This window comes from Schistocerca nitens, chromosome 4 (assembly GCF_023898315.1).
Source record: "Schistocerca nitens isolate TAMUIC-IGC-003100 chromosome 4, iqSchNite1.1, whole genome shotgun sequence".
Classification (NCBI taxonomy): Eukaryota; Metazoa; Arthropoda; class Insecta; order Orthoptera; family Acrididae; genus Schistocerca; species Schistocerca nitens.
The window spans coordinates 144,993,910-145,019,106 of NC_064617.1; the positions used below are offsets into that span (position 1 = coordinate 144,993,910).

Genomic DNA, 25,197 nt, shown 5'->3' on the forward strand with positions numbered 1-25,197 from the left:
TACATTTTCAATCACAGTTTTATCTAACACTGGATTAAGTGCCACTGAATAGGAAACAATAAAGAACCAAAGGAAAAGGAATCATTGTTGAGACCACTATTGCTGTCTACCCAGAGAAATACACTGTCCATGTGTTCCAAGGTCATGTGATGCTATTATTTGTGGAGTAAGATGACCATTGTGAGAAGTCGCATCTACTACCAAAGGGGGGGGAGGGGGGGAGACTTTATGACCACCTCCCTTAAACTGAAATTTTCTGATTAAGCTTAAACGAAAAAGGTAAAACAATCATACAATCTGGACGAAGACTTCATTAAAGACAGTAAAATTTTAAAAAACAAAGTACCTGGGTAGATTTAAATATTTTCAAAAGGTGAGCATAGAGTACCTCTCCGCCCTCTCCTTGGCATTGGCGCCTTCAAATTAAACAATATGAAATCCTCACAGAGGATGCCTTATGCATGTTTCCACTGTCGTATTTTGGAACCTACCACCACTCTAGTAACCTTCTGTATTAATATTCAAAGAGGAAAAGAAATTCCGAAAAATCTCCAAAAGTGCTTGACAGACTCTGCTCAAATTTTTACATGATACTCTCAATAAACATTCCCCAGACATAGGGTATATTATTAACCTATATAATATATATTAAGGGGAAACGTTAACAAAAATTTAGAAAAATTCTTGATCGATCTACTTTAAATTTTTACACGATACTCTAATAAACATTCAGACGGACATACGCAGTACATTTTTTTAAACAACATTGTATAGGTTATCGGTTAAAAGTGGATGCAAGAAAGAAAATACCGTTGTGTGCCGCACTGTGAAAATGTGTTGTTTTGTTTTCTTCCTCACAGTCGGTTTTAACTACGACAGCACAGCATTTAAACAATTACACAAACTGAAACTTCCTGGCAGATTAACACGGTGTGCCGGACCGAGACTCGAACTCGGGACCTTTGCCTTTCGCGGGTAAGTGCTCTACCAACTGAGCTACCCAAGCACGACTCACGCCCCGTCCTCACAGCTTTAATTCCGCCAGGTCCCGAGTTCGAGTCTCGGTCCGGCACACCGCTTTAATCTGTCAGGACGTTTCATATCAGCGCACACTCCGCTGTAGAGTGAAAATTTCATTCTAGAAACGTCCCCCAGGCTGTGGCTAAGCCATGTCTCCGCAATATCCTTTCTTCCAGGAGTGCTAGTTCTGCAAGGTTCGCAGGAGAGCTTCTGTGAAGTTTGGAAAGTAGGAGACGAGGTACTGGCGGAATTAAAGCTGTGAGGACGGGGCGTGAGTCGTGCTTGGGTAGCTCAGTTGGTAGAGCACTTGCACGCGAAAGGCAAAGGTCCCGAGTTCGAGTCTCGGTCCGGCACACCGTTTTATCTGCCAGGAAGTCTCATATCAGCGCACACTCCGCTGTAGAGTGAAAATTTCAGTCTAATTAGACAAACTTTTCGGATGTCATTTATTGATGCCCTTTCATGAATTGGTAGCTCAGACTTCATACTCTTGCTACACAGTATTCAAAAAAAGAAAGATGTTATATATCCTGAAGTTTTGTAACTGAATTGTGCACATTTTAAAAAACAAAAACAATAAAAACCAAGAACGAAAGAAAGGAGTCTTTCTTAGTCATATTCTTTATGATGTATTTCATATATAAAATATATATCTCAGTCTGGAGATGAGTGTGGAGAAGAACTACAAGGCCTGCTGAAAAGTAATGCCTCTGAATTTCTTATGTGAAAACTTTTAAAGCTTTTTAAATGAAATTAATTTTAATAACATTATACAGCCTTACCTTTCATGGCTACATATTTATTTCTCAACGTAGTCACAGAGGCGACGAACACCTTTCTTCCAACGAGAGACTAATTTCTCGATACCGTCACTGTAGAAAGTTTGACTGTTGACGGAGCCGTATAGCGTCTCCATTTAAAAAAAAAAAAAAAAAAAAAAAAAAAAAAATAAGTGTGAAAGTAACTGGTGCAGGGATTAACTCAAATAAAAACAATATCCGATTTTGTGGTTCGTGAATATATGAAATGAGTAAAAACGTTCTTTAATGAATATATAAATGTGTTCTGATACGCCGACACGGTTTAGATAGACAACTGTGTAATCTCCGAAAAAGGCAATGTGTAATTTCGCTTGTCTTCATTAGGAGAGCAATACAAAACACTTCTTTTCTGGACTGAAAACAATACAGTTGTATTTACGCTGATCGGATACAAAGGTCTGTAATAATTGCATTAATATGAACACGTATGTTAAATGAGTTGTTTGTATATTTAAGCACCTCCTCCATGTCAAATAAACGAGCATAGGAAAATATCAGAAATAATTACGGTCAATGTTACCACCATCGCTGGTGCTTTTGGGGAGCTAACAACACGACGCCAATACGCGCTCAGCATTCGGGAGGCGGGAGGACGACGGTTCAATCCCGCGTCCGGCCATCCTGATTTAGGTTTTCCGTGATTTCCCTAAATCGCTTCAGGCAAATGCCGGGATGGTTCCTTTCAAAGGACACGGCCGACTTCCTTCCCTAATCCGATGAGACCGATGACCTCGCTGTCTGGTATCCTTCCCGAAACAACCCAATCCAATACGCGCTCAGTTCAAACTTTCTGATGTGTAACGCAGAACCTTCAGCCTCTGAGATAAAGAGACAGTAAATCTGATTTGAACAATAATTTTGTAGAAAACTGAAATAATATTCCACCGGTGGTTCGCATCGAAGTACATATACCATCGAACAGATTTGGCCTGTACTCAATCAAGTTTACGAGCAATCTGAATTCAGTCCGACTCTCAGTAAATCTTAATAAAAGAAATAACAATCAAACAACGTCCAAAAAATATTTAAAAGCAATAATCATTTTTATTTTTTCATATAACGACTGAATAGCGCAAAACCCAACATAAAAAACGTGTCGGGCTAACGCCGCGAGAGACATTATAGTTGTCGTCCTAAGAGCATGGGGCATGATTAAATACATATAGCAAATACTATAATTTATATACGCATATGTGCTAATTTGTATTTATGTGCCAATGTACAGTTTTTTATACATGCAACTGATGAAATTTGTATTAGCACGAAATACCAAAGGAGAGAAAACCAATATTAGGAAAAAATCCCTGTGATGAAAAATAATAAAACTGGAATAAACCTGAAACTTCCTGGCAGATTAAAACTGTATGCTGGACCGAAGCTCGAACTCGGGACCTGGACCCCGATTTCGAGTCTCGGTCTGGCACACAGTTTTAATCTGCCAGTAAATCTCATATCAGCGCACACTCCGCTGCAGATTGAAAATCTCATTCTGAAATAAAGCTATAATATCAAAATAACAGGCACGTTGTATAAAACGGTAATGACAGCACTGTGTGTACCCTTATTTTCGTGTTTTTTTGTGAGGGTAGTACATTATATTACTCATAGTGTGTATCAAAGTTTAATGAATGTTTTGTGAATTTTAACTAGTATATGTGCATTCCAACTTGTGATTGCTGATTGAGTCTTTCCAGGGTAAATTATATTTCTGTATAATGATAAAAATTGTGATTTAAATTTGTAAACAGGGAAGCTAGGATGAAAAACAGAAATGGATTTCGAAACTAGTCTGCATGGAATCACAAGGTAATGTCTATGATATACGCAATAAGGAGGATGCTCCAGCTAATACAGTGATGGAGGCAGATGGTATGGCCAATGTAGAGACATTTTCCGAAAATGTTATGCGGAGAACGGTAGAATTAGAGCACTGTAGCACGTACTTCAAAGAATACTGAGCTACAGCAGGCAATGTAAAAACTGTACCTATCTGTTTAGCTTTACTGGACCTGTTTGCAGAATTTTTAAGAGTGCTAGAAGAACGAGATAGAGAGCGAAATAGACAGTTAGAACTGAAGTTAGCAGAACGTGATAAGAAACAGGCAGAACGTGATACGAAACAGGCAGAGCAGTAGCTAACTGAGTGTGATAAAGAATTAGTTGTACAACTAACAGCTACATTAGAAAAAATAGAGCCCTAATTTTGAAAATGAAGGAAGCATGTAAGTATATACCAGATTTGGTAAATAAGTTAACAACCGAAGTACAAACCTTGCAATCAACACATACGATCATGAAAGATAATGTGCAAACATTAATAAAACGTGTTATACAATCACAAGCAGAGCATAAAGAACTGATTGATCAGCACTTGGCTGTGCAATCGAAAAGGTGGAAGATGATTTTAATAGATGAACATAAACAAAAGATGCTGAAATGGAAGAACGTGTTTGTTCAGAAATTTAAACTGTGCTCCAGCATGTTAGCACATAAGCAACTTCTGGCAGTAGTGAAAACGCAGAACTGTGAATGACGAACTAAGACAAACAAAAGAGAAGCTCAACTCTGAAATACCACAATGGCAACATAATATTACAAGATACTCTCAGATCTAGAAAAGGAAATGACAGGTACAAAAAGTATTGATAACCAACATGTAGCAATAACAAATATGTTTGGAAACGTACACAGCTTTCCCACTACATATGAATAGAGCAACACGGGGATTACAGCCCAGTTCCTCCAGTGTCCAGCATTGTGGTGAAAGAAATTTGAATTAAACATAGGCAATTCTAGATGTTTACCATGGATAAACATACAGTCCACATGATGAAATTTGTAAAAGGATTGCCTAGAGCATGGAAAGAGAAGCAGAAAGTAGTTTTTATTATATCTCACATCCAAGGTGATTCAGCTTTGTGATCAAGAGAGATTGCTAAGAACTATTATATGTGTGTGAACAAAACTTTCAGATCGAGTTCTGTTGAATGATTTTGATGTTAATATCCACTTGAGAAACAATACAATTAAGCTGCAGGTACTAGTATATAACCAGTTCTTTTTGCAACAGCTTACCAAATTACTGGAATATGCTTCATACAAATCAGGAGATTTAGAGGATCACCTATGACAATTTGAAATCCTGCTAAATTTTGTTTTACATGATGTTCTCTGTCATGTATATTGTGAAGACATTTCGTTCATTTTATGTGCATATTGTAAGAAGAAGTTATGCTTTAAGAATTTATTTACATAATATCATTATTGTAATGATTTTGTATATAATAATGGGTTATTTATTATTTTCAATCACCAAAATAAACATTCGTGAAACACCCAACTAAAAAAATGTAAAACATAAAATAACAATTTAAAATGTAAAACAAATATAAGAGCATAAGTAGCTAGACTAATTATGAATGTTAGATATTTTAATTAGGCATGTCAAAAATACTCTGATAGCACACTATGGACACTGTATTTTCAAAGAATGCTATTTCAGAAAACAGCTTTATTGCACATGGATGTATGTAGCTTGAAAGCTTCTTTAATTTATGTTGTAACAAAAGTTTTCTATTTTTCGAAATTAATTAATGGCTGTGGGGTATTTTTCAAACTTTCTAATTATTACAAAATTCGGTTTTACAGTTTGCAAGAACATTGACTACATATCAACTTTTATGTGAGAAACATTTTTATATATCATCGTTTCAAAGATATTTCCTACAAACCTAGTATACAAAATCACCTTTTGGGGTGTTTTACCCCTTAAAATTGAAATTTCGCACAAATAAAAATAATACATATTGCATTATTTTGCCCTCTCTATGCAACTGAAAAGTTTCATCAAGATAGTTTATTGACACTTGGGAATGTTCTGCTGCTAAATTTAATATTAATGACACATTCTTAAAATAAATATGAATATTTAGAACATTAACAAACTATGGAAGTATTATTTCTTCATTTTACATCAAATATAAGTGAAAGAAAGCCAGTTATGAAAACAAATAAAATGTGATCACCTATGTATACCTAGTATTTACGATGCACCATGAGTCATCTCATTTACTATCAGAACTAGAGACAGATGATCGATTAGAAAGAAGTTAAAACTTTACAAGTATGTCATCCCTTCACACTCGGTTTGTGAAATTTGAAGCCGTTTTGAGAGATACGAACCAGTGCTCATGATCTGATGAACAGCATGCACTGCAGTCCTACGAAAATTTTCTGATCTAAAGAAAGATATTTTATTTTAAACTTAAGTATAATAAAAAGAGATTATTGTAAACTCAGGCCAGAGTCCGAATACAAGTCCAAGATTTGATATGGAATGCTACATATATAAAGAAGATTTGTATGTACTGACACTGAAAACCTCAGAACACATGTGAGGATGAAACTACTTTAATGTAAAAAGAACTTTACCATTTGCAAAGTGCAGACATGAACTTTAAATAAAGTATGCTAATAACATGGAAGGTGAAATCCATTTGTGCCAACAGTGGCTGTTAATGGACAGCGATTTGTGACAAAATATGTACGATATTAAACATTGACCAGTACAGTTCACAGACTGCGGTGATACATCAATACAAGCTCGAGAAAAACGATCACAAAAGGTTAGTGAAGATTTTTAGAGATCGTAGCTAGTTACCCATTCGATCATGCGTCTATATACGCACGAAGTGACACAGAGAGATGTGTGTACAAGTTAAATGTGAAGACAGAGATGCTATAGGCAAAACCCGCGTGTCTTTTTTTTTCTTCACTTGGACGTGACCTGCTGCGTAACAACAATGCAAAAATTGTGTGAACGATTGAAAACATACAGCGCGTGATCGCGAAAGAATAGTTATGGGATAGATTGTAGTATGCGGTTAGTCAGCTGTAGCGGGACACTGAAGATGGTGGCTACAGAGTGACGAAGCTGTATGAGAACAAATCAAAATAGTGATCGAACAAATCTGTGACGTACTGTTTAAGCAGTGTCAGAGTTACCACGAAAAAAAAAAAAAAAAACATGACATGGACTGAGAACAGTTACGAATTGACGCGAAAGTTAAAGAACGCATAATGGCAGAAACTCGCTCTGTAATTAACAATAATAGTTAACCATGAATGTGTAATTTCATTCCACAGCCATAACATCTGTCATTAACAAAATTATTGCTATGTAAATATCATTTCACGTTCACATCCGGATGAGTTGTCGTGTCAAACAGAACATCGTCGCGCATTAGGACCTCTGGATGACTTCGAGTGGCAGAATTTCAGCCAAACAGGTGCAAGACCGATGGTCCTGACATCGATACCCGACGCTGTGTTCCCGCGAACAACTCGAAAGACAGATTCCAGACGGAGTATCTCAACCTCTTCTCGATGCCACCCAACCATCGGCAGACAGTGGTAAGAAATTGTTACCTAGCCTCAATAAAATTGTTTGCAATAAACATTGTGAAAATCACGAACTGAAATTTTTCCGTATATGATGAAAGATCAGTCATTCATTGACGATGAAAAGCTATCATTGTACATGTAACTTCAGCAATATTTTCAAAAATTTACTATTCATGTATCAACCAACATCTGTAAATACTTTGTTTATCGATGTAATACAGTTTAAAATCCGAACTCTGTATAATTATCAAAGATAAAATTGAATCTCAAAAAAACAAACATTGGCAGAAATGTGTTTTTATTAAAATAAATAATAATAAATACTTGAAAGATTTTTGCAAATGATAAGAAAATGCTAAATTTTATGTAATTACGATTTTGTAACTGAAATGTAAAAATGCGAAAGTCAGATAGTATAGTCTGTTTGCTCTGTCCTGGTTTTGCCTTAGGTTAACTATTACCTAGCTCAAATGAGAGAGCATAGATAAAGTAATTTCTTTCGAAGAAGTGAATAACAACAGAAGTAGATACTCAATAGTTGCGTTAAAATGAAGAAATGTTGCATATAAAAGTAGCCTCCTATGCAGACAAAATGCCATACAACCTTGATGTAAAAAGCGAGAAATGTATGTCTATTTTGTTTAATGGTTACATGTTTATGAACACTAATATGTGAATGAATATATTAAAACTGGAACTACGATGAAAAAGGATATAAATCGAAGTAAAATGAATACGCTACTAGTGGAATGCTAGTCGCAAGTATTAGCAAAACAAAAATATGCTCCTAACATTCCAGCGTCCCCATTATTTAAAAAAAAATAGGTGTGAAAGATATGGTGCAGTTGATAACTAAAATAAAAACAATATGCGATTTCGTGGTGTGCGAATATATGAAATGAGTAAAAACGTTCTTTAGTAAAAATGTAAATGTGTTTTGATACGCTAACATGGGACAGAAATCTGTGTAACCACTGAAAAAGACAATATGTAATACCTTTTGTCGTCTTCGTTAGAAGAACAATAGAGAGTACTTTTTCTCTGGACCTCTTTTTGCATTGCTTCGTTTTTATCAAAGTGAAGCCTACGAAGGTATTCTTAAGTTTGGAAACAGATGAATATCGGAAGTGGCCCAGCGGAGGTTAGCAACACCGTTTCCTTCATTACGAGCACAAACAACCCAACATCGCACATTACTGATGCGACGCAATCATCACCCTATATAGCTTTCATTCTTCTACGATTTCAATTGGAGGCACGTTTTCTGCGGTAAGAAAGTGGATTACAGCACGCTCTTTCTCAGACACCGGCATACGTTACACATTGCAATGTTGCACACTACAGTTCGTATCCCTCTAGTGGCGGAGGGTTGCAAATTGCGTCAGCGAAGCAGGAAATCGGACCGGCTGGTATACATCACATGTAGTACCTCAAACGAGAACACAACAGAATAAAAAAATCGGAGGCATTAGTTTTCAGCACGCCCTCGTATAGTTGACCATACAGTTGACATATACGTAACTTGTAGAACAGTTCATGATGGGATGGAGCCTCCACGGCGTACAATCACGATAAACAAACTTCCACAGTAACGGACTCGACTGCATAATATGCTTTAAACAAAGCATAGCGTTGTAGACAGAGAGAGGCTGAATCAAACGTGTTTGACTATAAAATGGACAGCGCTTGAAGCCTTCCATTGTTGTAACGGAATATTATTGAAATACGTCTCACAAAACTCAAAGACAGTCATTGCGTACATCTGCCACCCTCTGAACTGGCTTCGCCAAAACGGCATCAAATTCGCATAATGTCAATAGCCTTTTCAGTACCTCGAGTAGTGGTTGTGCTCCGCTCCCTGTTGGACGTCCTCTACGGAGAATGATTTATTAAGCTTGGCCGCCAACATGTCCAGTTGTAATCTACGGACTTTTTATGGACAGACACTGCATGTGACGAAGCCAACCAAACTGCCCTTTCAGTACCAGGAAACAAAGAGAGAGGAAGTCAAATAACATTAATCCGGAAAATCCGATTACAGATTCATGTTGTTGGCGAAATGACGTGTTTATTGGTACCAAGTTCGGACTTACCAACAACGTTAATTAAAAAGGCGTCCTAATTTAAGCGCTTATTTGAAGTACCAAAAACAATTTTCTCTGTCCAACGAGCACCACTGTTATCATGCGTGCATGGCGTAATATCAGACACAGGGGCAAACATTTTTCCAGATTACCGTTTAATTAACATTAATATCACTCACGACGTATTTTCTTAACGTTGCAGACGTCAGTTTCAAACTTTACCAGAGAGCAAGCAGGTGCATAGGGACACTACCAAAAAATTCAGAATGAGATTTTCACTCTGCAGCGGAGTGTTCGCTGATATGAAACTTCCTGGCAGATTAAAACTGTGTGCCGCACCGAGACTCGAACTCGGGACCTTTGCCTTTCGCGGGCAAGTGCTCTACCAACTGAGCTACCCAAGCACGACTCACGCCCCGTCCTCACAGCTTTACTTCCGCCAGTACCTCACCTCCTACCTTCCAAACTTTACAGAAGCTCTCCTGCGAACCTTGCACTCCTGAAAGAAAGGATATTGTGGAGACATGGCTTAGCCACAGCCTGGGGGATGTTTCCAGAATGAGATTTTCACTCTGCAGCGGAGTGTGCGCTGATATGAAACTTCCTGGCGGATTAAAACTGTAAAGTTTGGAAGGTAGGAAGCGAGGTACTGGCGGAAGTAAAGCTGTGAGGACGGGGCGTGAGTCGTGCTTGGGTAGCTCAGTTGGTAGAGCACTTGCCCGCGAAAGGCAAAGGTCCCGAGTTCGAGTCTCGGTCCGGCATACAGTTTTAATCTGCCAGGAAGTTTCACTACCGGTAATTGTCCACGCGTTCAAAAATCTGGTGCCGAAACGTCCTGTAACCCAAATAACAATAGGCCGAGTCGCATTGCCGGTCTGGCGCCACAAGAACAGTTAGCACCCCCTGCCCTGGCTATGTTGACTACAAGCACCGTTTCGCGTCCCGATGTGTGGCGCCCAACATAGTAAAAGCACGGAGAACCCATCTCCGGGCGTCTCAGTGGTATGCAACCGCTTGAAGATGTTAGACGCGTCGATTCGTGAGTAGCTGGAACGTGGAAACTAACACTGTCCATCACCAGTTAAGCAGCAGCGTGAGTGGATCAAATAGCTGTCGAGTAGCGTGTTAGGTGGTCGAGAGCTTACTGGAACGATGGTAGCTGTTCCCGTGCAGCCACGGCATCGCTCGCATTCAGCAGCGCGAGTCTGTCGGCAGTAAAGCAGTAAGCTTAAACGCCTTTGTGTTTCTTCTACCGTATCTCCATTCCCATTTCTTGCATTTCCCATTTTCGAGATTCAGTTCTAGCCATTAGCTCTAGCTCTCTAGGTACTGGTTTTCGATTTCATTGTCTTTATTGAAGTCCTTGGTGTGTTTGTCACGTGTAATACTTGGCCTAGAGCAGAAAGGCATCGCACCATATCTTTTGCAACTGTGAGTGGAAAAATGAAACAGAGTGACAGAGCTACCTCAATTTATGTTCCTTTTGCTGTACAGTCGAGGTGTTGATCAAGACGCCCATACTCAATGCCCCCAATCGTTTAATCGTTTGTTATGGCTGTCTATATATTAAGTATGAAAGTGATACACGAAGTCTGACTTTGTTATTTTCCGAGGGTGGCACAAAATTTTCTTAGAAAATCAAACAAGATTACACGTTTCTCATGCCGGGACATCTAAAACTGTTGGCATTCATCACCAATGATAAACTCCGCTACAGCTGTAAAAATTATTTATTTATAAAAAGGAAAACACAACCCCGTTTCAGGATCTGTGCCCCATCTTCAGGTACATCTGTAAAATTATAAATCAATAATAACACCATTTCAGCCGGCCGGTGTGGCCGAGCGGTTCTAGGCGCTTCAGTCTGGAACCGCGCCACCGCTACGGTCGCAGGTTCGAATCCTGCCTCGGGCGTGGATGTGTGTGATGTCCTTAGGTTAGTTAGGTTTAAGTAGTTCTAAGTTCTAGGGGACTGATGACCTCAGAGCTCAGAGCTATTTGAACCAATAACACCATTTCAAACATAAGAAAACCTAAACAGAAACAACAAAAATTCTTCGAAATGTCACACATGCCTGCAGGTATTCAGACTTCGAAAGACAGCCTGTCTGTCTTCATGCGGATCCACGTGTGGAGGGTTGTAAGTTTTACACACACATCAAAAAAAGTTTTGCATCACCCCAGTTTCCAGAATTCCAGAAGACAGACGTTGACTGTGGATGTTGTATCACAGACACTCTTCCTTTGACTGTTCAAAGATGTCACTAAACCCGCCAAAAGATGTAAACAACTATGCATGAGCAGTACCTATTAGACGGAGGGGGTCCGACAGCCGATCAGTTCCAGTCATCCCACCAGGAAGGAGGTACACGACTCGTGTTGTCTGCAGTTCAACCATACCTAGACGGTCAATACCGCGGTTCGATCGCGTCCGCATTGTTACTTTGTGCCAGGAAGGGCTCTCACCAAGGGAACTGTCCAGGCGCCTCGGAGTGAACCAAAGCGATGTTGTTCGGACATGGAGGAGATACAGAGACACAGGAACAGTCGATGACATGCCTCGCTCAGTCCGCCCAAGGTCTATTACCGCAGTGTATGACCGCTTCCTACGGATTATGGCTCGGAGGAACCCTGACAGCAACGACACCATCTCGAATAATGGTTTTCGTGCAGGCAAAGGATGTCGTGTTACGACTCAAACTGTGCGCAATAGACTGCATGATCTCCAACTTCACACACGACGTCCATGGCGAGGTCCATCTCTGCAACCGCGACACCATGCAGTGCGGTCCAGGTGGGCCCATCAACATGCCGAATGGACCGCTCAAGATTGGCATCACGTTCTCTTCACTGATGAGTGTCGCATATGCCTTCAACAATACAATCGTCGGAGACGTGTTTGGAGGCAACCTCGTCAGACTGAACGCCTTAGACACACTGTCCAGCGATGCAGCAAGGTGGCGGTTCCCTGCTGTTTTGGGGTGGCATTATGCAGGGCCGACGTACGCCTAAGGTGGTCATGGAAGGCGCCGTAGCGGCTGTACGTTACGTGAATACCATCCTCCGACCGGTTGTTGTTGTTGTTCTGGTCTTCAGACCTGAGACTGGTTTGATGCAGTTCTCCATGCTACTCTATCCTGTGCAAGCTTCTTCATCTCCCAGTACCTACTGCAACCTACATCCTTCTGAATCTGCTTAGTGTATTGATCTCTTGGTCTCCCTCTACGATTTTTACCCTCCACGCTGCCCTCCAATGCTAAATTTGTGATCCCTTGATGCCTCAAAACATGTCCTACCAACCGATCCCTTCTTCTAGTCAAGTTGTGCCACAAACTTCTCTTCTCCCCAATCCTATTCAATACCTCCTCATTAGTTACGTGATCTACCCACCTTATCTTCAGCATTCTTCTGTAGCACCACATTTCGAAAGCTTCTATTCTCTTCTTGTCCAAACTGGTTATCGTCCATGTTTCACTTCCATACATGGCTACACTCCATACAAATACTTTCAGAAACGACTTCCTGACACTTAAATCTATACTCGATGTTAACAAATTTCTCTTCTTCAGAAACGATTTCCTTGCCATTGCCAGTCTACATTTTATATCCTCTCTACTTCGACCATCATCAGTTATTTTACTCCCTAAATAGTAAAACTCCTTTACTACTTTAAGTGTCTCATTTCCTAATCTAATTCCCTCAGCATCACCCGATTTAATTTGACTACATTCCATTATCCTCGTTTTGCTTTTGTTGATGTTCATCTTATATCCTCCTTTCAAGACACTGTCCATTCCGTTCAACTGCTCTTCCAAGTCCTTTGCTGTCTCTGACAGAATTACAATGTCATCGGCGAACCTCAAAGTTTTTACTTCTTCTCCATGAATTTTAATACCTACTCCGAATTTTTCTTTTGTTTCCTTTACTGCTTGCTCAATATACAGATTGAATAACATAGGGGACAGGCTACAACCCTGTCTCACTCCTTTCCCAACCACTGCTTCCCTTTCATGCCCCTCGACTCTTATAACTGCCATCTGGTTTCTGTACAAATTGTAAATAGCCTTTCGCTCCCTGTATTTTACCCCTGCCACCTTCAGAATTTGAAAGAGAGTATTCCAGTTAACATTGTCAAAAGCTTTCTCTAAGCCTACAAATGCTAGAAACGTAGGTTTGCCTTTTCTTAATCTTTCTTCTAAGATAAGTCGTAAGGTTAGTATTGCCTAACGTGTTCCAACCTTTCTACGGAATCCAAACTGATCTTCCCCGAGGTCGGCTTCTACCAGTTTTTCCATTCGTCTGTAAAGAGTTCGCGTTAGTATTTTGCAGCTGTGACTTATTAAACTGATAGTTCGGTAATTTTCACTTCTGTCAACACCTACTTTCTTTGGTATTGGAATTATTATATTCTTCTTGAAGTCTGTGGGTATTTCGCCTGTCTCATACATCTTGCTCACCAGATGGTAGAGTCTTGTCATGACTGGCTCTCCCAAGGCCATCAGTAGTTCTAATGGAATGTTGTCTACTCCCGGCGCCTTGTTTCGACTCAGGTCTTTCAGTGCTCTGTCAAACTCTTCACGCAGTATCTTATCTCCCATTTCATCTTCATCTACATCCTCTTCCATTTCCATAATACTGTCCTCAAGTACATCGCCCTTGTATAAACCCTCTATATACTCCTTCCACCTTTCTGCCTTCCCTTCTTTGCTTAGAACTGGGTTGCCATCTGAGCTCTTGATATTCATACAAGTGGTTCTCTTCTCTCCAAAGGTCTCTTTAATTTTCCTGTAGGCAGTATCTATCTTACCCCTAGTGAGACAACCCTCTACATCCTTACATTTGTCCTCTAGCCATCCCTGCTTAGCCATTTTGCACTTTCTGTCGACCTCATTTTTGAGACGTTTGTATTCCCTTTTGCCTGCTTCATTTACTGCATTTTTATATTTTCTCCTTTCATCAATTAAATTCAATATTTCTTCTGTTACCCAAGGATTTCTATTAGCCCTCATCTTTTTACCTACTTGATCCTCTGCTGCCTTCACTACTTCATCCCTCAAAGCTACCCATTCTTCTTCTACTGTATTTCTTTCCCCCATTCCTGTCAATTGTTCCCTTATGCTCTCCCTGAAACTCTCTACAACCTCTGGTTCTTTCAGTTTATCCAGGTCCCATCTCCTTAAATTCCCACCTTTTTGCAGTTTCTTCAGTTGCAATCTGCAGTTCATAACCAATAGATTGTGGTCAGAATCCACATCTGCTCCTGGAAATGTCTTACAATTTAAAACCTGGTTCCTAAATCTCTGTCTTACCATTGTATAATCTATCTGATACCTATTAGTATCTCCAGGATTCTTCCAGGTATACAACCTTCTTTTATGATTCTTGAACCAAGTGTTAGCTATGATTAAGTTATGCTCTATGCAAAATTCTACAAGGCGGCTTCCTCTTTCATTCCTTCCCCCCAATCCATATTCACCTACTATGTTTCCTTCTCTCCCTTTTCCTACTGACGAATTCCAGTCACCCATGACTATTAAATTTTCGTCTCCCTTCACTACCTGAATAATTTCTTTTATCTTGTCATACATTTCTTCAATTTCTTCATCATCTGGAGAGCTAGTTGGCATATAAACTTGTACTACTGTAGTAGGCATGGGCTTTGTGTCTATCTTGGCCACAATAATGCGTTCACTATGCTGTTTGTAGTAGCTAACCCGCACTCCTATTTTTTTATTCATTATTAAACCTACTCCTGCATTACCCCTATTTGATTTTATATTTATAACCCTGTAATCACCTGACCAAAAGTCTTGTTCCTCCTGCCACCGAACTTCACTAATTCCCACTATATCTAACTTTAACCTATCCATTTCCCTTTTTAAATTTTCTAACCTACCTGCCCGATTAAGGGATCTGACATTCCACGCTCCGATCCGTAGAATGCCAGTTTTCTTTCTCCTGATAACGACGTCCTCTTGAGTAGTCCCCGCCCGGAGATCCGAATGGGGGACTATTTTACCTCTGGAATATTTTACCCAAGAGGACGCCATCATCATTTAATCATACAGTAAAGCTGCATGTCCTGGGGAAAAATTACGGCTGTAGTTTCCCCTTGCTTTCAGCCGTTCGCAGTACCAGCACAGTAAGGCCGTTTTGGTTAATGTTACAAGGCCAGATCAGTCAATCATCCAGACTGTTGCCCCTGCAACTACTGAAAAGGCTGCTGCCCCTCTTCAGGAACCACATGTTTGTCTGGCCTCTCAACAGATACCCCTCCGTTGTGGTTGCACCTACAGTACGGCCATCTGTATCGCTGAGGCACGCAAGCCTCCCCACCAACGGCAAGGTCCATGGTTCATGGGGGAAGCTCCGACCGGTAGTGGAACCATATCTGGAGCATATTGGCAAGAAATTCGTCTTCATGGACGACAATTCGCGCCCGCATCTTGTGATTCCTTCAGGATAACGACATCGCTGAACTAGAGTGGCCAGCATGTCCTCCAGACATGAACCCTATCGAACGTGCCTGGGATAGATTGAAAAGGGCTTTTTACGGACGACGTGACCCACCAACCACTCTGAGGGATCTAAGCCGAATCGCCGTTGAGGAGTAGGACAATGTGGATCAACAGTGCCTTCATGAACTTGTGGATAGTAGGGGCCGGCCGCGGTGGCCGTGTGGTTCTGGCGCTGCAGTCCGGAACCGCGGGACTGCTACGGTCGCAGGTTCGAATCCTGCCTCGGGCATGGGTGTGTGTGTTGTCCTTGGGTTGGTTGGGTTTAAGTAGTTCTAAGTTCTAGGGGACTTATGACCTAAGATGTTGAGTCCCATAGTGCTCAGAGCCATTTTTTTTGTGGATAGTATGCCACGACGAGTACAGGCATGCATCAGTGCAAGAGGACGTGCTGCTGTGTGTCAGAGGTACAGGTGTGTACAGCAATCTGGACCACCACCTCTGAAGGTCTCGCTGTATGGTGGTACAACATGGAATCTGTGGTTTTCATGAGCAATAAAAAGGGCGTAACTGATGTCTATGTTGATCTCTATTCCAATTTTCTGTACAGGTTCAAGTACTCTCGAAACCCAAGTGATGCAAATTTTTTTTGATGTGTGTGATAGGGATTTAAGAAGTCGGACCGTTAATTATATTTGGTTCAACGGTGGTTTCCGCTCTTTTAACTGAGGATCTTTGTCATTTTACGTCGGTCCTCATCTCCCGGAGGATTTCTAGCAAGACTAGGATTTAAGAGGATATCCTGTTTCATGTGATGGACCAGGGATGCACTATTTTAATCTCAGTTATAATTTATGAACTCACATTTTAACGTACGTACACGGGTTTTGCTAAGAATTTCTGCTGGTTCTGTTTAACTTTTCTTGTATTAACAATATGTACAGGTGGTCGTATTGACTTATAGTTTTGCAGATAGACCTGATGATGGCACACAAGTCCTGAAACCTGATTGTGCTTTCCTTTTTAGAAATAAATATTTTTTTACAACTGTAGCTGATTTTAGCACTGATGACAAACAAGATTAGCTTTAAGAAATGACTCCACGAATTTTGTTTTTAATTTTTGGAAAAAATGGAAATCACAGAACATTCTGGACAATTAGACTGAATGATCTGGCCACCCAGACCGCCCGACGTGAAACCCAACGAACATTTATGGGGCACAGTTGAGAGGTCAGGTCGTGCACAAAAACCTGCACGGGCAACATTTTCGCAATTATGGAAGGCTATAGAGACAGATTGGCTCAGTATTTCTGCAGGTGACTTCGAACGTCTTGTTGACTCCATGCCGCGTTGAGTTGCTGCATTACCCCAGTGTAAAAAGGTCCGACTCGTTATTATTAGGTATCCCACGTCTTTTGTCACCTCGTTGTATACAGGGTGTCCGCAAATTCTCGCTACAGATTTATAGGACTTGTAAAGGAGAGTGTGTACGTAATACTTTGAACAGAAAACCACGTCCGGAAATGCATCGTTTGAAAACATGTTTTCTGGGTAGGTAGCAATAGGACAGTGTTGCGCAGGGTGCTTGGCTCATGTCATTTGACGTCTTTCCTACCTCTCTCATCTGGTTCGAGTCTCATTCACTTGTCTGTGAGTGTTAGAGATGGCACGGAGTGTTAAGGTAGTATGGATGTAGTTGTTGGTCATCCACAACGTACCAGACGATGCTGGCAGCAACATCCATTGCATGCACAGTTGCTCGCGTAATCGTTGACGGTTTCTCCTCAACATGATGCAACATGGTCTCTTCCAATTCGGGTGTGCAGCGTCTGCTTGGAGCACCACAGGCGCGCCTGCTGAAGGTGAAGATACCCCATTCTCGAAGCCGTTGCGTAATTATGGCGAAACGTGTTTGCGATGGATTCGGATGTGTTCATAACTATACTGATAAAGGCGACGAGAGGCTATTCCGTTACCGTGAACTTCGCCATACAGAAGGATCATGTTCTTTCAATTTTGCAAACGTGTACTCATCCATGTTGTTCTAACACTCACAGACACATAAGGAGCGTCGAACCTGGTCAGAGAACTAGGATAGACGTCAAATGACCTCAGCTGATCAGACGTGACCACTTCCACCACGACTGCTATGTTGCAAACCTACGTAGCAAACATGTTTTCAAACAGCTGTGCCGGACACGGGTTCCTATTCAGTATACTGTATTATATACACGCTCCTCACTACAAGTTCTAGAAGTTTTTAACGGAAATCTCCGAACACACTGTATAAAAGGAAATGTTTTGACAGACTGACTGATTTATCATAGCCCAGTCCAAACCGCCGAGACTAGAATCCTGTATTTAGGAGGAGGTGGTGATCTTATATTGTAGACATCGTGTAAAACGAGATTTTTCGCAGTTTCACCCCTAATGGGATGAAGCACAGAATGAAAGGTTTTTTTTCTTTTAATATATCACTATTACGGCAATTTGTAAGCTACAACAACGAAAACTGGCATTTAGTTTTTCGGTCAGAAACGATGAAATGCAGACTTCAGCGTTTTTATATATTTGGACCATACGGGGGGTGAAATAGTGGATGAAATTTTTTTGAACACAAATCGTTATTAAAAAACTACTACATTTGTGAAAACTGATATTTGACCTCTCAGTTCGAGATCAAAAAATGCGTATTTCACTGTTTTTGAAACTGAACCCTTAAGGGGATGAAATAGTTGGTGAGTGGGTTTTTTTTAATTACCCATTATTAAAAGAGCCACTAAAGCACTTTTAAAGCTGCGCCTATGAAAGCTGGTATTTGACTTCTCGGTTCAAAGTATCATATCATAAGAATATCATTGTTTTTGGAAATTCAGTCTCGAAGGGGGTGAAATAGGGGACGAAAGGTTTTACGGAAATATTTAATTGTGAATGAATTTTTTTAAAGTTAAATGTATGAAAATTCATTCGGCTCTTCAGTTAGTAGTAAACAAAACACAATTTTCAATGTTTTTGGCAAATCAACCGCTACGGGGGTGAAATAGAGTATGAAAATTTTTATGAAATTATTTTGTGATATTAAAATATAGAGGGTATACTGTAAGCATCGTCTAAGAAGAAATTTTTCGAAATTTAACCCCTGCGGCGGGGAAGCAGGGAAAGAAAGACTTTTTCCAAAAAAGTCGCTATTAAAGTAATTTTGAAGCTAGGGATACGAAAACTGGCATTTGGTTTCTCTCAGAAATAGAAAAACATGTTTCAACACTTTTGGAAATTCAACCCCTAAGCAGGTGAAATACTGCGTAAGAAGGGATTTTTTTAAAATAAATCATTATTAAAGTACTACTAAAGCATTTTTAAAGCTACATCTATGGAAACCGGCGCTTGACTCTTTGTTTAGAAATTTAAAAAAGTGTTTCAGTGTACAAAATTGTTAAGACTTTCGTGGCCACTTGTTGACAAACTGCCTATTGGCTTCTGTCTCGGGTTCTTCGGCCGACGTTCATCTAATGATTTTTCTGACGTTTCGCCAGCACGAGTGGCTGGCTTTGTCAAAGCTTCACCCTCCATTGCCGGTGGTGAACTGGAGGCGAGCTCGCGGCCGCAGACTATATGTACCTGGCGCGCCAACGTCCGAGGGCTTCTCCGCGGTCATTTCCGGTGCGGTTCTCCTCTTGCTACCTGCGACGGTCGTTCGCTGCAGTACGGGAAGCCAGGATCCGTTTACCTTAAGGCTTTCCTCTTTCTTGGTGAAACGGTTCGCGTGTTTTTGTATTTCTACAGCTTCTCTGAACAAGCGCATGTGATAGTGCTTCTCTACAGCTAGAACTTCCGTGTCGGCGAATTTTATTACGTGGTCGGTCCCATTCAGTGCGTGCTCTGCCACGGCCGATTTCTCCACCTGCCCCAACCTGCAATGTCGCTTGTGCTCTTTGATCCTGGTGTTAATTGATCGTCCAGTCATTCCGTTTCAGTGTACTTGGAAATTCAGCCTCGAAGAAATATGGATGAAAATTTTTATGAAAATATTTTGTAATATTAAAACATTTTTAAAGCTACCTTATTAAAACTCGTATTGATTTCAAAAGAAATATGTGTTGGGTATGAAAGTTTCTAGGGAAATATCACCACAAGAAATCAAAAGGCAGAATTAACAAAGGCCTCCGACTCCATCTGCGAGAATCACGTTTTGGTCAGAAGTGCATTGGGAAAATACCATGCTTCTATTGCCTCAACTGGCGTGGAAAGTTTACACTATGTTGCAATCTGTGAAAAACATAAAAATTCAAAAACCAGAAAACAATCTTTGCAAACCATACAGTCTACGCGACAGAAGCAGTGGGCACTAAGCTAGTAAGAACATAAAATAAACTTTTTTTTAACTAACAAAGTCAGCTCTATTGCAGGAGAAAAATACATATGTTTCAGCCTCTATTTGCTACGTAGGGGAAAATACACAACGGATAAGACAGACAGATTCTATGTAATCCTTTATAACGGTTGTCTGATGCGTCTATATGTATGTATTTCCGCTAGCAAATAAAGGTCGGTGCTCTGAAACGTCGTTTCTCCAGCAATTTACCACGCAAAATTGATAAAGAGTATCGTTATGAAGTCTGATTTCGCCATTAATAAACTTTATCATTGATACTTCCTTAATTCTGATACTTCAGTTTGATTGTATCATGGATAGTAAGCATAATCTTATTGTGAGTGTTGGGTACTGGGCTAAGAGGATTGACCTTGTGCTGACGTTTTGTCTAGTGTCAACTCACCGCCTTTTCACAGTGCCGTCGCTTGACTTTCGGTTGATGTTTAGTGTTAGTCGACCCTAAGCGTGTTGGTCAAAGATCGGCAAATTTTGTATTTCGCCAACTACAACAATGCGGCGACTAAGTGACAAAAGAATGCAAAAGAAAATACTTTCCGCTTCTGTGCTCATACCAGCCTATTACAACAAGGGTCCCAGATTTCTAGAGTAGAACAAGACGGGCTATTTCAAGGCTAGTACAAAAGACGATGACATCAAAAATCTCCTGTGATTCGGACATTCAGAGGCTGATCATAAAATTGATTCTTCTTTATTTCACTTTGTTCTACTCATACATTGCATTGCCGTGCGAAAGAACGCCATGATATGTAGTAGAAATAAATTAGGTACTATAGTAGCCAAACCTTTAAATACGTGTAATTCGTAAAATCGATTGTTGTTAACAATGCAGAAGCTTCTTGAACAGGTCTCTGTATGTCTGTCTTTTTAGCGATGGTTGCGGGACTCGGCTGTTCGACAGAGGATGTCAAATTAAACACCTTTCGGCCGTCAATTTTCAACCTTATTTTATTTGGCAATCAGTTTCAGCGCTTTACTACGCCATCTTCAGGCCGCTGACCGACGTGTAGGAATAATCTACCTCGCTTGTGCTCAAAACAGGGGCCAGCAGTACGGGTATTAGTAGATATTTGCTACTGTGACCACTTCAGCTATCACCTGCCCTCTCGGCAGGTTGTTGTTTTATTTCCCAATATATCGCGATTTCCAAGGTTCCACTCACAAACGTCACTCCCATAAAACTCGCTGCAGACATGAAACTCGGCAGCAGTCAGCTTTGGGAGAAACGAGCTTCTCTGAGACCACAGCAACCTGCAGGCACTCGAAGTTCCATGCTCAGAAACCAGAGTTCTGTATCCAGCTAGTATAGAGGTCACTGTGCGGTCCCTGTATTTGCAAGGATGGCTGCTTCCTTGCTTGAAACAAACGGAAGGTTAGTGTCTTGGATCATAGACGGTAAGGACTGCACATGATGAGTCCAACTGCTCGATCAGCTGAGTGGTGAGGGCATCGATGTGCAAGCGACTTCTGGAACATTTAGCAGTTTATTTCTATGTTGACTGAATTATTGTCAGTGAGGGTTGCTTTATTACACTGATGAAATCCTGAGCAGCGATTGGTTGCACATAAAGATATGCGAAAGAAAGTAACATTTCGTTCCACAGGTATAGCTGTTTTAAAAACACAAAAATATTTGAGAATAGTTGTCGAGATTAAGTCAGTCAATTTAAAACCTGAAACTCAGTACTCGTATCGCTGCCAAACCGACGAGAATGGCCTTTTCATTTATTTGTGTCAAAATATGAAAAATTTCATATTAACTGCAAGGTCGTTCCTTTCTTCTGTTTCCTGTTTGTCTTCATGACTTGTTCTTCTGTAAACTCAGAACTGCTTATATTTTTCCCACTGATGAAGTACGAAAGAATATTTGGACCCTGGCTTTGAAAAGGGAGAATTTTAAGCGCTTCTAGCACACAAAGCGTATTTCAGACTCGTTGAGCAGATATTTCCTCGAGTTGAAAATTTCGGTGTATGTTGGTGCTCGGATCTAAAAGTCGATGCATCAGCAAATTTTCACACGAGGGACTGTTCTAACTCACTGTAACAGATATCTCTATAACCAACGTTTCCTAGTAGTAGCAGAAGTTTCATTTATCTGTATATCTCTTTTACAAATATATAGGCCATGTCTTGGTGCTGCATTCTCATTATCTTGCTAGTGTTTCGGTATCTGCCATGGATTGAGCCACATAAACGCTTATTTGTGTAAAAATTGGACATTGTGCGCATAATGGATGTCATTACTTACAACACAGCATTTCACTTGTGTTGAGAAACCTGTTATGACCAGACCGAACTACATTCATGCTCATAAATTAAGGATAAGTGCAGAATGTGGTGCCACACAACGTGGCACTACAAAAAACTGGCGCTAATAGCATAGGCACATAGGGAACACACACGGATCAGATCTGTAAGTCCACAGTATTGGTGATAAGTTGAGAAAACCGTCCTGAAACACTTATGTTACAAAACGCCACTGTTTCCTGCGCGTGTACCCGACATAAATATGGATTATGATCACCATGCATACGGTTCGGCATACTCTGGATCAGGTGGTCGAGCATCTGCTAGGGTATAGCCTCCCATTCTTGCACCAGTGTCTGTCGGAGCTCCTGAAGTGTCCTAGCGATTTGAAGATGTGCAGCGATACGTCGACCGAGAGCACCCCAGACGTGCTCGATGGGGTTTAGGTCTGTTTCAAGGTACTCCTCCATGACGGCAGCTCGGTGTGGCCGTGCGTTATCATCCTTCAGGAGGATGGTGGGATCCACTGCACCCCTGAAAAGGCGGACATACTGTTGTAAAATGACGTCCTGATACACCTGACCTGTTGCAGCTTCTCTGTCAAAGACATGCAGGTGTGTACGTGCACCAATCATAACCCCACCCCACACCATCAAACCACGACCTTCATACAGGTCCCTTTCAAGGACATTAAGGGGTTGGTATCTGGTTCCTGGTTCACGCCAGATGAAAACCCGGCGAGAATCACTGTTCAGACCATACCTGGACTTGTCCGTGAACATAACTTGGGACCACTGTGCCAATGACCATGTACTGTGTTCTTGACACCAGGCTTTACGGACTCTCCTGTGACCAGGGGTCAGTGGAATGCACCTTGCAGGTCTCCGGGCGAATAAACCATGTCTGTTCAGTCGTCTGTAGACTGTGTGTCTGGAGACAAGTGTTCCAGTGGCTGCGGTAAGGGCCCGAGCAAGGCTACCTGCAGTACTCCGTGACCGTTTGCAGGCACTGATGGTGAGATATCGGTCTTCTTGTGGTGTTATACACTGTGGACGTCCCGTACTGTAGCGCCTGGACACGTTTCTGTCTGCTGGAATCGTTGCACACGGAGGGCCCGTGCTACGACCTGCTGTGTTTGACCAGCCTCCACTCGCCCTAGTATTCTACCCCTCACAACGGCATCAATATGTGTTCATTGAGCCATTTTCAACACACAGTCACCATTAGCACGTCTGAAAATATCTGCACACTTACTCGCTGCACCGTACACTGACATGCTCCAACACACCTCTGCGTATGTGGAATGCTCAAGCGCCACCGTGCGACAACCGCGGGTCAAATGCACCTCATGGTTACACCGCAAGTTGATTTAAACCCGCAAACCGCCCACCAGAGCGTTGTTTCACCATGTATCAGCATTATCCTTAATTTATGAGCATGAGTGTACGCCCGTCCAACCGTAACTGTGAGTTGTTTGATTGCTCTGAGGTGACAGGTAGGAACTGTAACTTTTGAAATATTAGTTCACTTTAATACATTAATGAATAAAAAATTTACCAAACGGTGGCATACTTCTTTACCACAGGAGTACTGGATAATTCACAGGTGTCATTGACTAGCAAAGAATCGCTTGATGCAGTAATTAACAAACTGTTCTCTTGAGGTACTAACCTAAGGACATCACATACGTACATGCCCGAAGCAGGATTCGAACCTGCGACCGTAGCGGCAGCGCGGTTCCGGACTGAAGCGCCTAGAACGGCTCGGCCACATCGGCCGGCTCTTGAGGTACAATATTCAACATATTTTACTGTAGAAGTTCGTCAGAAATTTAAAGAACTCATTTGTCCTACACTATGATGTTGACTCCTTCATAAGAGGTCTCTAATCGGGCAAAGCTCTTGCACGCTAGAAACTATATTGACCTCAGCGTGCGGACACGGCTATGTTGCGAGAGGGGCGTGGTCTTGTGGACTTCCTCCTACTGGCTGTCGCGGATTGCTGCGAGCAGTCACTAACGTCTGTGGGGTCGATTCGCATTTGCCGACTTTGGTGTGGCAAGCGATATCTGGACGATGCCAGAGGTTAGCCGATGACATTGTAATTCTGTCAGAGACAGCAAAGGACTTGGAAGAGCAGTTGAACGGAATGGACAGTGTCTTGAAAGGAGGATATAAGATGAACATCAACAAAAGCAAAACGAGGATAATGGAATGTAGTCGAATTAAGTCGGGTGATGCTGAGGGAATTAGATTAGGAAATGACACACTTAAAGTAGTAAAGGAGTTTTGCTATTTGGGGAGTAAAATAACTGATGATGTTCGAAGTAGAGAGGATATAAAATGTAGACTGGCAATGGCAAGGAAAGCGTTTCTGAAGAAGAGAAATTTGTTAACATCGAGTATAGATTTAAGTGTCAGGAAGTCGTTTCTGAAGGTATTTGTATGGAGTGTAGCCATGTATGGGAATGAAACGATAAATAGTTTGGACAAGAAGAGAATAGAAGCTTTCGAAATGTGGTGCTACAGAAGAATGCTGAAGACTAGATGGGTAGATCACGTAATTAATGAGGAGGTGTTGAATAGGATTGGGGAGAAGAGAAGTTTGTGGCACAACTTGACTAGAAGAAGGGACTGGTTGGCAGGACATGTTCTGAGGCATCAAGGGATTGGAGGGCAGCGTGGAGGGTAAAAATCGTAGAGGGAGACCAAGAGATGAATACACCAAGCAGATTCAGAAGGATGTAGGTTGCAGTAGGTACTGGGAGATGAAGCA

The 25,197-nt window shown here is 41.2% G+C and overlaps 1 protein-coding gene and 1 non-coding gene across 7 annotated transcripts in view; one reads left to right on the forward strand and one right to left on the reverse strand.

The window, feature by feature from the left end:
* LOC126252976 (uncharacterized) overlaps positions 1–25,197 on the reverse strand; it is an 802,035-nt gene that overhangs the window by 769,585 nt on the left and 7,253 nt on the right. The window lies entirely within an intron of this gene.
* On the forward strand, positions 10,016–10,090 carry Trnas-cga (transfer RNA serine (anticodon CGA)). The gene has a single exon. It is a non-coding gene; the product is annotated as a tRNA-Ser (tRNA).